Genomic DNA, 10,260 nt, shown 5'->3' with positions numbered 1-10,260 from the left:
TCAATGAGAGAGAGAGAGGAAAGGAGAAAGGATGTTTTCCAGAACCTCACGGAGGAGATGGAGGAAGCAGAGGGAGCATGGATCAGGAGCACCAGGAAGGGCCTCACCTCCATTCCCAGGAGGGATCCCAAAAGGGGAAGGGCTGAAAGGCTGACAGGCTCTCCATCCATCCATGTCCCCAGCTCATTTGTAAGGAATGACAGATATGTGGATGGGACGTGGGTTAGTGTTAAGTCAAGTGGAAGGTTTGCTCCGAAGTGATAATCAAGAGGCTCCAGGAAAGGGGAACAGCTCAGCAGATAAGGGCAAGGATCTGAGACCACAACTGCTGCTGACAATGGGGTGGGGATCGTGCTCAGGGGTCAGGGATGGGGTCAGGATTTCTCTCATTCCTTCACTGTTGCAGCCCACACAGCCCATGGGGAACTTGGCTATTGGTGGTTGCCCAGTTTCTCCTGGAATTTCACCCAGAGGGAGAGTGAAATGGGAAAGAAGTGCAGGGCAATCATGGAGCAAAGAGGGATCCAGCTCGGGGGCTTTTCTTTCAGGCTGCTCCAGGTGATTTCCTGCACCAACACCTCCCTGTCCCTGCTGTTCTCAGCACAGCTGGAAAACCTCTGGCCTGAGCCCGGGTGCTCTGCATCCACTCCCCATCACTGTGACCATCCAGGAACCCTCTCTTGGATTTATCCCAGTGCTGGGAGAGAGAGAGAGAGGGGAGGAGAGAAGTTTTTGCAAGGCCAGCAGATCCCTCCCAGGACATCAAAACCTCTTGGATTCATCCCAAAACAAAACAAAACAAAATTTCTCTAATTTTCCAGCAGGCTGGAGGAGAAGCCTCCCTGCCAACCTTCCCAGAGCCAGGAGCTGGACAGCCACACTCCCCCTTCCCACATGTGCCAGGGGAAAAGGACCCTGGCTGAGAGCAGGGGCAGGGGATGGAACGGCAGAAAGATTGGCAGCAGGAAACAGGAATTTCTCCCTCATTCCAGCAATTTGATCCCTCCACGTGCGGCCGGCCCGGTTTCGGTAGCACCAGGGTCTGTCAGTGGGAGAGCAGCCCCAGTTCCAGCTGCTCCAGAGGCAGGAGAGGGCTCGTGTTTAATGGCTCTCATATTAGCACTTGCTATTTAATATTGCATGTTTAGTCTGCTCTGTCTGCTGCTCCCTTTAGGATCAGGTCTATCCCAAACAATCTCAGGGAGGAATCGGGTTCAAAGATGGACTCAAATTGGTTTCAGACTGGCCCATTTAATGCACCATTCCACCCAAAATTGGGACCAACTGGCATGGACTGGGGTCTTCAAGCATCTCAGCGCTGCTGCAGGGAACAGATAGAGCTGACTCCAAAGTCTGGGGCTGTTCCACCTCCCCATCTGGAGTCTGGGAGGGTAGGAAGGCCTTGGAATGGTTTTCCCAGAGAAGCTGTGGCTGCTCCATCCCTGGAATTGTCCCAGACCAGGTTGGACAGGTCCTGGAGCAGCCTGGGATGGTGGAAGGCGTCCTTGCCCATGGCAAGGAGTGGCACTGGATGATCTATAAGATCTTTTCTAACCCAAACCATTCTGGGATTCTGTGACTTCTGCCTCCAGGGTGGCACCTGCTGGAGCTGTGCTGGCAATGGTCTCACTTGCCTGGTCCTACCTTTGCCAAGGAGTGACACCCACCCAACCTGCAGGAGAATCACCACTGGCAAGGATTTCCTCCAAGTTCTAAAAATCATTAAAAAGGAAAAGAAAAAAAACCAAGCAACCTAGCAATCCCAGCATCACTGGCATCTCCTTGGCGAGGTGGGGAGGTTCAACGTCAGCGTGTGTTTTATGGATCGAGAGCTCCAGACAGCTGGAGAAACAGTTAACGTTCCTGTTTGACGTGTTCCAGCCTGGTTTGGAGGGAGCAGATCCAGCAGCTGAGCTCTGCCAAGACAGGGAATCACAGGTATTTCACTGGAGAGGGAGAGTTGGAGCTGGGAACCGCAGGTATTTCGCTGGAAAGTGAGAGTTGGAGCTGGGAACTGCAGGTTTTTAGCTGGAGAGGGAGAGTTGGAGCTGGGAACCGCAGGATTTAGCTGGAGAATGAGAGCTGGAGCGAGGACCTGCAGGTATTTCACTGGGGAAGGGGAGCTGGACCCTTTTGCACCGAAATCTCTGAGGTTTCTGAACACAGTGGAATCGCAGGCAGGATCTGGCTCAGTGTTAAGGAAGGGATGAACCCAGTGCTTTGTGATTAGGATACAGTACAAGCAGGAGGAAATACCTGGATTTCAGGGGATACCTGGATTTAGAGGACAAGAATTAGGGTAGGTGTGCAGTGTCCAGACCCTTTCTGTCTTCCCAGCTCATGCTCTGGGATGCACCAAGGCTCCTGGCACCACCCACGAGGAGAATCCGGCCTGGTTCTTCCCAGCCTCAGCCCAAACCCTTCCAGGCAGCGGCAGAGAAGGACATCCCACCTGGAAAATGACACCAATGGCTCACAGGTCACTCAGCCCACTCCTCCTCACAGCCCAGGGGCTGGCAGAGCCAGACTTATTTTTCCTGGCCTAAATGAGGAGCAGGGTAACCCTAAGGTGACCCCAGATGCCTGAGGTGACCTATTCACCCAGAGAGCCCTCGGAGCAGCCTGAGCCCAGAGCTCCACAGACACCCCGGAGCCAGGGCTGGTGGGGCAGGATTAGGATCCAAAACATCCCAAAATATCCCTCCCATGCCTCCACCGCGGTGTCACTGCTGCTGCAGGGCTCAGCTGGGGGACAGCTGTGAGGGCAGAACAGGATGAGTTTGGGCTGGGTGCCTCTGAGCATCAGCCAGCTCCCACTTGAAATGTAAAATTTGGGACAGGCACTGTGGGAATGGCTTCTTTGGTCTAATCCAGTGTCTAGATCCCATTTGGAGTGAGGAGGAGGATGGGGGAGATTGGGTACGAGGCACCTTCTCACCTCTCTGCATGTGTAAGTGATTTATGCTTCTACAGGGGACGTCCAATGCAGGCAGGAGGGATCTTGGGGCAGGAGGAATCCCAGAGCAGCTGAGCACAGGCTTTGTACAGAAGAGTTTGGGCTGTTCCCCACCTCTCCCTTGGGTGACAGATCTGCTGTGGTGGCATCTCAGCTGCTCCTCCCACTGCTCCTCGGGAGTCAGGCTCGGGAATTGATCCAGCTGGAAACCATCCTGGTGAGAAAAAAATAATTGCTGATGAGGTCTGATCTTGAAGAAGGTTTGATGAGAGTGGGGAGGCCCTGGCACAGGCTGTCCAGAGAAGCTGTGGCTCCCCCATCCCTGGAAGTGTCCAAGGCCAGGTTGGATGAGGTTTGGAGCCACCTGGGAGAGTGGAAGGGGGGTGGATTGGGATGAACTTTAAGGCCACTTCCAACCCAAAGAATCTTGTAATTCCATGATTCTATTCTGTCATCAAGTGCCTGACCCAGCTTTGCCTGCTCAGATTCTGCTGCTATAGGGAGGAGGGGAGAGGGGCTGGGGAATGGAGTAGGTGGGATCAGCACTTCCAGCCCTGTGTGAGCAGATTCCAGCTCTGGCTCCTGCTCCAGGCAGCATTTCCTCAGCCCTGAGTGGAGAGGGAGGTGACCTGGTGAACTCAGAATGTCCCATGGCCTCCAGGGCAGCTCCTTCACGCCTGCCACTGCCACCAGCCCTGCAAGGACACAACTCGAGGAGAGGGAACACGAGGGAGGAATTTGTTATCATATCAAACAACGTTCCTCGAGCAGCAGCGCAGGGCAAATCAAGGGATGGATAAAAGGCACAAAGAGCCTGAAAAGCCTGGTTTAAAATAACCCTTGAAGTAGGAAGCAGCAGCATGAATCATGGTGCATCGCAAACAAGGACGGGATGTGTTTAATTTCCAGTTTATGAAGGCAGTTTTATTTATTTATGATTCTGCTCCAATGTTTAGCTTATACACAAAGTCATGACTCACTGCTGAAGGAGCTCCAAGTCCTCTTTGGAACAGCACATTTCCTCCTTGAGGAAATGACACAAACCCATTCTGTCCCATCAGCTGAGCAGCGCAGGAGGAAGGAGCAGGAGGCATCAGGAGACTTCCCTGCCACCAAACCTGCTCGTGGGACCCACCTTCCTGTGGGTAGGAAACTCCTGTGGGTAGGAAACTCCTGTGGGTAGGAAACTCCAGGGTTGTTCCCTGACTGTGCAGGGAAAAGTGTCTCAGCAGCAGAGCTGGGCCTCAGGGCTGCAGAGCTGTCCCTTGATGCATCAACAGCTGTGCCCCAGCAGGGCAGGACAGGGATTTTGGGGCAAAGCAGCCCCAAAAAAAAAGCAGCCGGTTCTGCTGCAGGCTTTGCACACAGGGTCCATGCTCCTTGGCTCAATGGGAGTGGGAAGTGCCCTGCATCAACAGCTGTGCCCCAGCAGGGCGGGACAGGGATTTTGGGGCAAAGCAGCCTGTTTCTGCTGCAGGCTTTGGATACAGGGTCCATCCTCCTTGGCTCAGTGGGAGTGGGAAGTGCCTCATCACTGCCCAGGGCTGGAGTTTGCACACAGCTCGTGCTCTTTGCTGCCCTGTGGCCTCAGCGCACTCCTTGTCTTCTGAATTTGCAACGATTAATCCCATGAGTTCCCTGTCAATTAAACTTCTCTCTTCAGAAAAATGATATTTTAATGAAAATGAATGAGGTCCTGGCACGAAGATGATCCTGCTCCGTGCCATGGAACCAGGGTGTGTCCCAGCAATGTGATCCACTGGGCTGAGCCCACTTTTCCCAGCCTTGTTCCCACCTCTTTTACCCCTCTCTGGCTGCTCTGGGAGCACATCCTGCTCACAGGTCCTGTGCGGTGTCAGGGATGTGTTTCCATGGCTCTGGATGTGCTCCTGAGGATGCTCCATTGTGCACTTCCAGCTCTCTGCTGAGCAGGAGAGGCTGTGGCTGCTGGCAGGGATGAGGGTGGGCTTGGAGAGGCTGGAGAAGGGCTGGGATGAGGCAGCGGAGCCCAGGAATTCTCAGGCAGGGCTTGGCGAAGGGATGCAGAGCTGCAGAGCTTCCTCTGCCAGGGACTGAACCATCGGGAGCTGCTCAAGGCACGGGGACCACACAGAGCCCGGGGGGGAGGAGGACATGGAAGGAAGGACATGGAAATGAGGACATCACAGTGAGGACATCACAGTGGGGACATCACAACCAGGACCGCCAAGCAATCACTGCTTTTCCTTTTTTTTTTCCCCAAGAGCGAGGCAGTGGAGCCAGCAGCATATCTCAGCCCTGCTCCGGCTTCCCGATAATTCCCCGAATTAGCGGCGCGCTTTGTTCGCGAGTGTTTTTGTCAGATATCTTGGGCTGCAGGGACGGGGGTGGGACCCAGGTGGGGAGAGCAACAGGCAGCGCTGAGTGTTTACAAGTTCCCAAGCAGGAGCTACAAGGCTAATTAATTTCTCATTAAGGAAGGAGTCGAAGGATAAAGAAGCAGAAACCTCGAGCTTTGGGAGATGCTGCGGATCCAAAGACGTGAACACACATCCCTCCCTTTTATCCCTGGCAATGAGGCCCCTTTCATACCCCAAACACCTCGTTTCCTGCTCTTCCCTTTAGCCCCAACTCTCCTCTTTCCAGAGACAGTCGGGATCACCCCAGCCCCACGTGTCACACAAATATGGGGGATTTTTTTTTGGAAAATGCACAGAATTTCAGTGTTACAAGGTGACAGCAGATGGGATCTCATCCCAGAATGGATTTGCATCCCTGGAAGTGTCCAGGGCCTGGTTGGACAAAGCTTGGAGCACCCCAGGACAGTGGAAGGTGTCCCTGTCCATGGCAGGGGTTGGACTGGATGGGCTTTAAGGTCTTTTCCAACCCAAATAATCCAATTTTTCTATGATCCACATTTTGGGCACCATTGGAACTACATCCATCCCTGGCCATGGCACCACCCAGCCCCATCCTTCCCTGCTGCCTGCTGTGAAATGGGGTCCCAGGAGAGACAAAACAGGGTTTGCAGCTCCCCCACTGCAGAGAGCCAGGGAGGACCTCGGGACTCTTCCCAGGCGGTGCCATCTCTGTTCCTGCCACTTCTGTAAAGTCAGGAGAGAGAAGAGCTCCAGAATCTTCCCATGGCTTCCAGGAAAGTTGCCTGCTCAGATTTCCTTGGCAGCTGTGCCAGCTCCAAGACAGTTTCCTTCAGTGAACAGCGGGATCTTGAACAGAGTGGGAAACACCTGAGAAAAACCAGGTACATCCTCATTTCTGGGTGGTTTTTGGGTGCTAAAAAAGCACCCAGGGGCCTGGAAGCCTGGATTCCATTTCAGCTGAGATAATTTCCTGTCCTTATGGGAAGATCCAAGCCCAGGGTGAGCTCCCAGAAGCCGGCAGGGCTCTGGCCCCTCTGCTGGCCGTGGGACAAGGTCAGGTCACCAGCAGCAGCCTCCAAAGCTGGTGACAGGAATGGGTCACCCAGCAGGCAGTGAGCCCACAACCCAGCCCAATCCCACCACTCCAGTCTGGCCAGGGAAAAAGAAACCCTTTTCCCAAGTTTTGTTTGGCCCTGCAATTGCCAACCCCAGCTCCTGTGCTGCGGCTGGAGGCCCTGGGCTGCCACAGGCACTTCCACCAGGCATCTTTCTCCTGGATGGGATTTGCTCCAAGCCATTGATTTTAAATCCTGGGAAAATTGGCCCATTTGCTGTGTTCAGGGAGTGTGTATTTTATAGGATGCCTTGTCTCAAAGCCATTAACCAAGCAAACATTACATTTTATAATCAAATAACAAACCAGAAATAACGGAGATGTGTTTCCTACCTGCACTGCTCGGAATGCACCAGGGGAAGGGGTGATTCCTCAGGGTGGAGAGGAGCTGGAGATGGGAGGGTTCTCCTGGAATGAGGGAGCTTCTCATACATGAGCTTCTGGTGGGGAGGAATATCCATCAGCAGGGCCAGGGGGTGTTGCCAGCCCCAGGCAGAGGGGAGGACTGCAGAGCTTTCCCCTTCCCACAGCCCCCAAAGCTCACGAGTGCTTGTGCAGAACTCATGAAATTCTTTCTCCTCTCTGCTTTACAGGAGGGATTTTTTTTTTTTCCCCAGCTTGGAATTCAGTTAGCAGCCGTTTTCCTGCAGAAAGTGCAGGAATTGGCTGGCGTTGGAGGGGTGCAGCCCTTCCCCGCTCCCCCAAGGCGCTGGGGGAAATCCCACAGTTCATTTTTCCTGGCTGCAGAATGCCTTTTCCTTTGCATTCTTCAGCTCGCAGGTACTTCATCACCGTGTTTCCTATTCACATGTCTGGTCATTTCACTCGTGTCAGGGCTCCTTAACTAGGAAATATCAAGATGTTTTCACCCTGGAAAGCTGGGAAGCGTGTAATTAGCCACCCAGGTAATAAATTACCTGTGCTGGCGACAGCCCACTGGGGAAACCTTTATTCTCCATCTCATCCTATTATGCTGAGCCAATTTAGCACATCTGTAGTTGTTTTAAAATAGTCATTTCAATGGACTCTGAGAAAAGGAGGCTTATTAACAACTTAGCTGCCAGGAGGAAAATGGGAGGGACAGCAGCTGCCATGGAGGGAGAAGCTTGGTCCTGGCTGGGGGGCAAATCCTGCTGTGCCTCCTGCCCTTTTCATGGGCAAAGCTCTGGGATCCCCCTCCAGCCTTCCTGGAGCCCCCAGACCAGAGGGGGCTGGGGAATGTTTGGCCATGGATGTGGGTGAGGACTGGGCTCTTTCAGCCTCCCCATTGCTGAGCAGCTCCATGTCCCCAGTGCACGGCGCTGTCCCACCCTCCCCTGCTTCCCCTGCACAGGACAGTGGTGACATTCAGCTGGGGAGGTTCCCAGATGTCCCCAGCTGGCAGAGCTGTCCCCTGTGGTTGTTAATCCGTGGCTCAGTGCCCCAGGGCTCTGCTCCTTGGGGAAATCCATCCAGGCCTGGCTGGGAGGGGCTCTGCAGGTGAGAGCCGGGGTGGGCAGCTGAGTGCAAGTGCAGAGCACCGCAGGCGTTTGTGCTGGGAAGGAGGGAGCAGCTCCAGCCTGGAGGGAGAGCAGAGGATCGATACCTTGTGTTCACAAACCCAGCCCGTTCCTGTCTCCAGCGCTGCAGATCCGTGTTTCCATTTGGGCAGTGGTTGGGATGGGATCACACTCCTGAAGCTCACATGGAACATGGAGGGGCTGGAAAGTGTCCGTCAGAGCTGGTGTGTGCTGGGACAGGCCCTGGGTCACCCCCAGCCCACCCTGGGAATTACAGGATGAGCTCTGGAGGCACGGCCGCTTTGTTCCACAGAGCTCAGGCTGCTGTCACAGATGCCAAGGGAAAACCAGGAGTTCTGGGCTTTGGCACAGCCCCTGTGTGCATGAAACTGCTCATTTCAGCCTTTCCTCCTCACTCTCCTCCCCATCCATCATGTCAGCCCTGTTGGACACCCTCCATCCCGGCTGGGGCTCTCTGGAGAGCCGAGCGTGAACTCTGTGCCTCGGGCAGGAGCGAGTTCTTGCTGGGGAACCTCCCCATCCCTCCCCCAGGCTCCATTTCACCCCTCCCCACGCTGCTCTGGGATATTTCCTGGCTGTAGTTGGATGAGGGGGAACAAACATCGTTTTTAAGCCGAGCCTAAGTGACAGAAGAGCCCTGAGCCACACTTTGAATCCCAGGCAGATGTTGTGGGACATCAGCACCCTCCCTGCACCTCCGACAGGGAACAGCTCAGGCTTTCCCAGGCACCTTTCCTTGGCTCTGGGCCCCTTCCATCCATGCACAGCTGAGCTCCCTTGTCATGGAATCACAGAGTGCTTTGGGTTGGGGGGGACCTGAAGGATCATCTCATTCCAGCTCCCTGCTAGACAGGGAGCAATTGTTCCCTGAAAGGCGCCTGTGCTCAGCTGGGGCTGGGCTCTTTCTCCAGCAGCACTGACAGAACAGAGCACACAGCCTCAGGCTGCACCAAGGGAAATACAGGTGGGATACCAGGACAAAGTTTTTAATGGAAGGAGTGATAAAATTCTGGAATGTTCTGCCCAGGGAGGTGGTGGGGTCACCATCCCTGGGTATGTTTAACAAAGCCTGGATGTGGCACTGGGGGCCAGGGTTTAGTTGAGGTGTTGGGGCTGGGTTGGACTCGATGATGCTGAAGGTCTCTTCCAACCTGGTCATTGTGTGAATTCTGTGAATTCTGTGAATTCTGTCCCCCAAGGAACCACCTTGTCCTCCTGAGGAAGGCAGTGCATCCATCTCCCTTTGGAACAGGCTCCTCCCCGAGCTGTGCCTGTCCAGACCCTGTTATTTTCTCACTGTTGGGGTGAGCTGGGTGTGGGGACACCACCATCACAGCAGAGGGACAGGGGCTGTCCCACACAGAGCCCTCAGCAGCGACCTGCTCAGCACAGCGGCTGCTCCAGAGCCCACAGAGCTCTAGGTCTGTCCTTGGGCTTTTCCAGAACATGGAAAACCAGGTCTGGCAGAGGGAGCCCTGCCTGCTGCACGCTGGGAGCACTGGGAAACCCCCCAAATACCCCCCAGCTCCCTCCCATGGCTCCAGCAGGGCCCCACCAGGAGAGCTCCTGCTCCATGGCCCTTCTGCAGTGGGACAGTTAATCCCAGCCTGACTCCTCTCAACAAGGACCAAAACCCACATGAAAGAGATCATTTTTTCAATTTCCTTCCCTGTCTGGCAGCCCAGAGAGCACATCTACTTGGAATGAAGCATCCTGGAATTTCCTCTGCCATCACCTAACCCTGACTGCTGCTCTGCCTGGGATGGAGGCAGGAATGTGGCCTGGACCAGCACTAACCCTTCCAAATAAATGGGATATCAGGGCAGGCTGGGCTCTGAACTTGAGGCATCCACCCAAAGCCACGGATTTTTGGGTTTTTTTCTCAGCATCTTTCAGTAAACCAGGAATAAAAAGGATTTAGGAACTATTCCACCAGAGCCCCCTCCAGAGCTGGCCCAGCCTGGCCCCTGCTGCATTGCTTTTCTGCAGAGATCCCTCATATCCCTGGAAATCAGCTCATCCCAGGTGTAGCCTGAGCATGAACTGGTTCCTGGCTTGCTGGGACAGTGGGGCTTAGGGGCAGCTGGGAGGTGCTGAGGCCCAGCAGCAGATTTGCCTATAAAAGGCAGAGAAAAGCGCCCGGGAGGAAGCTGCTCCCTGCAGTTTCATTTTTCCTTTCTCATTCCTTATTTACACAGGTTGTTCCAGCTCCTCTCTCATATTTTTACCCTTTGCAAATGGAAAAGACCAGCAGAACGTTCCAAAGCCCTGACCCTGAGTGACTCCCTGCAAAAATCCTTCTGAAACCAC

The 10,260-nt window shown here is 54.4% G+C and overlaps 1 long non-coding RNA gene across 1 annotated transcript; it reads right to left on the bottom strand.

Annotated features, from left to right (window-relative positions):
• Window positions 1-1,498: 1,498 nt before the first annotated feature.
• On the bottom strand, window positions 1,499-6,839 carry LOC115948638. The gene is made up of 3 exons (XR_004082437.1): window positions 6,764-6,839; window positions 2,939-3,170; window positions 1,499-1,916 (listed from the first exon to the last, which is right to left on the bottom strand). It is a non-coding gene; the product is annotated as an uncharacterized LOC115948638 (long non-coding RNA).
• Between the last annotated feature and the right edge of the window lie 3,421 nt (window positions 6,840-10,260).

Source organism: Geospiza fortis, unplaced genomic scaffold, assembly GCF_000277835.1.
Source record: "Geospiza fortis unplaced genomic scaffold, GeoFor_1.0 scaffold874, whole genome shotgun sequence".
NCBI classification, from domain to species: domain Eukaryota; kingdom Metazoa; phylum Chordata; class Aves; order Passeriformes; family Thraupidae; genus Geospiza; species Geospiza fortis.
Note: the sequence above shows the minus strand (reverse complement) of the source record. Positions and strands in the feature narration are given on the sequence as shown.